This window comes from Coffea eugenioides, chromosome 11, assembly GCF_003713205.1.
Source record: "Coffea eugenioides isolate CCC68of chromosome 11, Ceug_1.0, whole genome shotgun sequence".
Classification (NCBI taxonomy): Eukaryota; Viridiplantae; Streptophyta; class Magnoliopsida; order Gentianales; family Rubiaceae; genus Coffea; species Coffea eugenioides.
In genome coordinates this window covers 29,109,972-29,116,002 of record NC_040045.1, presented here as the reverse complement: position 1 = coordinate 29,116,002, position 6,031 = coordinate 29,109,972, and the positions used below count along the sequence as shown (strand labels likewise).

General features: G+C 33.4%; 1 long non-coding RNA gene across 1 annotated transcript; it reads left to right on the top strand.

Moving 5' to 3' along the window:
- Window positions 1–1,054: 1,054 nt before the first annotated feature.
- On the top strand, window positions 1,055–4,336 carry LOC113753902. The gene is made up of 2 exons (XR_003465101.1): window positions 1,055–1,292; window positions 4,108–4,336. It is a non-coding gene; the product is annotated as an uncharacterized LOC113753902 (long non-coding RNA).
- The last annotated feature ends 1,695 nt before the right edge of the window (window positions 4,337–6,031 follow it).

The window sequence follows — 6,031 nt, the reverse complement described above, 5'->3', positions numbered from 1 at the left end:
TTTTGTAGGTAGAAATTCTTGATTTTTGTTTGTTCTGGTTTGAAAATCTCTCGTTGTATGGGATATTTTACTTCTTTTACAGAATCCCACCATTAAAATTTGAATTGTTCGGTAAAAATATTAATCCCTTGGTAAATAACCTTATTAAAATTCCAACAGAATATCTATCGAATCCTGTTTTTAATGTAATAATGAAGTAGTAGCTGGGAGTCCACATAGGTGTTGAAAGTTGGATCATTTTCAAAAAATTTGAAGTTTTCTTTGGAGTTAATTGGCATAATCTCTAGATTTCCTCCAAAATCTTTCCACAATCTATAAAACCATTTGGAAAAATCATGGGTAACAGTTGGAAGTAATTGTATAAACCAAGACTGGGAGAATAGTCTGAAATAGAATATATGGCAGCACGATTGAATTTATTAAAGGAGAACAAAATTCTTTATCAAATTTTTTGATCAAAGAATTTTTATGGGGAAATGTGAGGACTCGAAAATTATTTTATATTTGTCTTATAATTTCGCTTATTTTTTAATAAGCTAATTTATATTTTCTTTTGGTTTAAATCACTTGCCTTAATTTCTTAGATACTTTAACGATAGAGTCGAGAGTTTTATCTTTTCTTTATAATTTGGTATATGTTAAGTTTTGTAGTACACTAAGATAGTGTGACAGATTAGTGAGGCGTGCACATTATATTTGGTGGACGAGAACGGGTGTGGTACTAGAAGGATTATGTGATTAGAAGTATTAAGAGTGAATTAGAAGAACACAAGATGGATTAGTTATTAGAAGCACAAGAGATACCAAGGGATAGGAATGAAACCTCATCTCGCCAAGTGTCATACTTTTAGTCAATTTTGACCAAGACTTTTCTTAGTAGTTATCCTACAAATTTAACTACTTATCCTTCTATTTTTCTTCATCTTGGCCGAATTTAAGGACCAAAAAGAGAGAGGAAAAGAAAAACAAAAAGAAGGATAAATGGTTGGGTGCCAAGTGTTGGCAATCAAGACCAATCTTGACCAAGACTTCCTTAACACTTATCTTCCATTTTCACCCAAACAAACACTCCATTTTCTGCTAGTTTGGCCAAGAGAGAGAAGAGAGAAGAGAGGAAAACTTCTTCAAATTTCATCTTGATTCCTAGCAAGATTTTGTGGAAGAATTAACCTAAAACCTTAAAGCAATCCGTAGGAGGCTGCAACAAGGAAGGAAGGTAGCTGCTATGGAGTGATTTTGGGGAAAGAAAACCTGTAGTTTGCTATTCACCTTAAGGTTTGAAGGTACTCTTGGTAAGGAACTACTCTTTCTCTTTAATCTTGCATTTGAATGAGATTATGGCTTGTTTGCGGTAGGTTATATGGAAGATTTTGTAATTTTATGTAGTAGTTTGTTATTTCCAACTTTTATTGGAAATTTCCAGTTTTCAGATATTATTTCCAGCTTTGTTATGAAACTTAAGTCATGCCTTGAGAAATTTCCAGCTTGAGTACAATTTTTAGCTTTGTTATAGAATTTTTCAGCTTTAGTTGTAATTTCCAGTTTAGGGTAAAAATATTTCCAGCCTTGACATAGTTGGTTATACACCCTGTATATGTTAAATTTGGTAAGCTATTGTGACTTAGAACATATACAATTTATTCCCTACAGCATGTGGTTTTGATTGAGATTGTTTTGCCATGAAATTAATCTTTGAAATTGGAGGAGGAATTCAAGGAAAAAACAGGGGAGATGCTGGCCGAGTAAGGATCATCTTGGTTTCTTTAATTGTGGGGTGATTTTGTGGTAAAGTTGCGTAAGATACTTGGTAAACCTTTAAGCTTTACTTGTGGGTTGAATTTAGATGAAATGAAGAGTTTTCATTGGTGGTTTTCTCTAATTTTCCTAGCTACAATTTTTCTGGATGGCCGAGTTGATAGGGCTGCATTTTACCTTAATTTCCTCAATCTTTTCATGATGAGTTTTGGCCCTTGTTCCAAACACTGTTTAAGACTTTTGTGTGTTAAACTTGAGTCGAGGGAGTGAGGTTTTGCTAGTGAAAGTAGCATTTTCTCACCATTATTAGCAAACTGGAAATTTTGCAGGAAACTCTATGCAGTTTTGGAAAATTTGCTATAACCTTGTATAGAAAAGATGGAATTGAGTTCCGTTTTGTTGTGTTTCAACTAGATTCAGAGAGCTTTCTAACGGTATAAAATTGGAGCTATGATTCATTTTATATACACACCAGAAAATCGGCAAATTTGATTGAAAATTCTGCCCTGCACAAGTAAAAACTAGAATGTTGCAGTAGATTGCGGCTCAATTTGGACCAACTTATAAACTAAATCTCTTTCAGGTATCTTCTAAAGATTGTTAGTGTTTTGATTCTAGTTTTTAACAGGGTAAGTTACATGATTTTTGAACATTTATAACTCAAGTTATGATTTTTCAAAGGAATGATGCTTGCTGGAATTTTTTTGTTGGAACTCATAGGAGAGAAGCTGAGATGTTTCCAACTTTACATCTAAAACTTTGGCTATGAATTGGCATATCTTGACTCCATATATCTTAAAACACTTCAATCCTAGCAAGCATGTGAGTTTTTATGGTGAAAATCTTGACTTTTGTGGCTAGACTTCTTGTTTCGGTATGGTTGCTGGAAATTTCCAGCAATGAAATGAAATGTTGAATTCTTTGGTTGCTCATATTTTTTGGATCAAATGCTTTCTTTTTACTCCAAAACTATAGTTGAATCATTACTCTAGTATGTGCTTGGGTTTTTCCTTGATTTGCATCTTCAAATTTGTTTTTAAACCCTTGGGAATTTATGAGGCCAACTTGGATAGGTGTATGACTCATAATTGAGTCTAAAATGTGAATTTGGTTCACTTAAACTTTGAACGATTGGACAATCATATTTTTGTCCAAGTTGCTCTTAGGGTTTGACAGTGAGCACGAGCATAACTCGAAGACGAATGTTTAACGGTGTTCAATTTGAACTGGTGAGTGTTCCAACTGCATGTTCCATGCTACTTGTTGCTAAAATTGTTAGGCACTTGATTTCTCATTTCTTAGGTGAGTGTGTATTTTATCGCACTTGATCTAACTCGACTAAAATCTTAATATCTTGTTCATGCATGTAAAAGCAATTTGATTTACATGTGACCTATATCTTGACTTGAAATGCTTGAACAATGTGACATGCTGAGCCTACTTGTGACTTGATCTTGGTTAGGCAAGTGTGTCCTTATTCGCACTCAACCTCCGTGAACTTGAAATACTTGATCTTGCATGTGGACTTGCATATACATTTATATGATTGTAGATCAGTGGCATATCTTCTTACAATGGTTGAACTGGGCTTTTGGACCCTTATCCGAGATTCGGATAAGTGGGAACTTGGGTTACTCATGCATATGTGTGAATATAGGTTGGTGACGGCTGAATCGAGCCCTCGTTAGACCTCTTGTTTGAGACCAACCTTAGAGCGGTCGGGTAAGTTAGGCAATCTTGGGTAAAGGATGAAGTTCCTAACTTGTTTGTTCATGATTTGAACTCATGACGTGCTTGAATACGGAGCATTAGGTGATAGCTAACGTCTCCAATCCTTACTTGCGTGAGCGTTGGGTGATAGTCAATGACTCCACTCGTGAATATTTGAATACTTGAGATTTTAATCCCATATCATGAATACTTGAATACTTAGGATCTAGATCATGAATATTTGAATACTTGAGGTTGTAAGCCTAACCTATGGCTAGTTGGTCGAATCGAGTCAGCAAGGATTTGATCGAGAAGATTGACGAACCCTGGTACTTGTTTGGTATTCCGGCCCAGTAGGGAGATAATTGATTGATGGAGATTGACGTTTAGTGGTGATCTACGGACATTATAATTTCATGGTTGACGAAGTGTCAATGGACCTTAGATAAACTGCCATGGTGCCTGCTCCTGGAAGTAGATTGTATCCTTTGATATGAATGTGATATTTACTGTACATTATTGTATGATCTATCTGAGTACCTGCTTCGCTATGTTTTATGTCATGCATGCTGGTTTACTTGCATTTTTTCTTGGAACCTTACTGGTTTTTTAGCTCATTTCATAAATTTGTTTTCCTTACAGGGGTAAGAACATGAGAGTGGGAATTGGAGAAAACATAGATTTTATCTAACTTTTATTAGTTGCTCGCGTAGGCATTCCTTAGCGCTCTAGTGGGCATGTTTGGTTTTATTTTGTAAGTTTTACTCCTCGGTTATATTTAGAGATTGTATGGGCATTTGATGTTCACGATTATATATGGCTAGGGTTGTAATGGATATTACTCTTATTGTTGAGATTGTTACTTTGTAAATTTCGTGACGGCATGAGTGAGTTCTGGCGAGAGTTGGATAGATGGCCTGCCAAACCCTTAGTGACGCCCTAGGGGGAGGTGGATTCATCACAGAAAATGTCCAGAAGACTTGAATATAGGCCTTCAACCCTTCTATCTTATTCAAATGTACCTGGGCTGATTTCGACTGAAGTTCCAAGACAAATACCAATCTCTCAAAGGCCTATAACTCTGGTCCAACATATTTCAAATATATATATTGATGCTATTAAAAGCCCTATTAGTCAAACTCCTCATCCAACCCAAGTACTTCAAGCCCAAACCCAAACTAAACTCCAATACCAAAAACTATTAATTCCCCTAATGCCTCTAGCCCAGATACATCTTCCTTTGATTTCAAACCAGTTCAAGCTATTAAATTTCTTTACTGTCAAAATTATTTTTCCAAACAAGATGAGGCCTATATTGGAGAGATTGAACCCTTTCTTGCAAATAAAACCTATGTTGAAGTTATTCACCAACAATGGATTTTCAATTTTATTTCTTTGGCAATAAAATTCAAACCATTTAAAAAAATCTAAATTAGCTTCAATTTTGATTAATTCTTGAAAGTAATCTTTCTTAAACTTTTCTATTTTTTCTTTAGAAAATGTTTTAAAATACCATTCTCTTTTTTCTTTATTTCTATTTGATGAGAATAATCTTTGTAAATATTGTTTATCTAATTCAAATTCTTTTGAAATAACATTGAGGGACTATCAACACGTATTTCAGACTATGTGAGAGAATATCGAGATTCTTCACTTTCTTTTTTATATTTTGTTTTTGGAATATTTTGTCTAAAATCGACTCCTTTTAAATATAATATGTAAAAATAAAATTTACAAATATATATATATATATCTATGCATGTATGTATATATATGTATACACTTATATATACATGTATATATACACACGTATACATACATAGATACAAGAGCTACTGAAAATTTTATTAATCATAAACTTATAAAAGATTTAACCTATTTTAGATTAAATGAGCCATATCAATACACCGATTTTAATGGGAAAATACATCAAATAGATATAACCATAGAAACTAATACAAAATTTGGAGATAGTAAAATACTAGTAGGATTATTAGTTGAAATGAAAAGGTTCATAGTACTGTACAGATAATGCATTTTATTGAAAATTGAAAGAATTCTTCCGCTTAAAATGTCGACATTGGATTATAGTAAACCGCATTACAAAGGCTTATGCACGAGAAACACCAATATATATAGATATATATAGACACATACACACACATAAATATACATAAATAGATATACATATACATATATATACACACACATATATACACATATGCACACATACACACATATTAAAAAAAAGTCCTTGGAAGTGTTTATATCTATTGAAGCCTTCAACAAATACTGCCAAACCTTTATTGAGCTAATGGTGTCAGATTGGAGCCCTAAATTAGAGTTTTCCAGTCATAGAATTAATTTAGACATTTTAACTTCCTAACAACAACATTAAAATGGTATTCACCCAAAGATTAATGTTACAAAAAACAACAAGAATCCATGCTACAAATAACACTAGTAAGGGGTTTGAAATATTATTAAAAAGAAGGGTAATTGAATTTACTTATATGGTGCAAGAATCAAAGTTAATTGAAGTTTATACGAGCTAAAACAGAAAAGA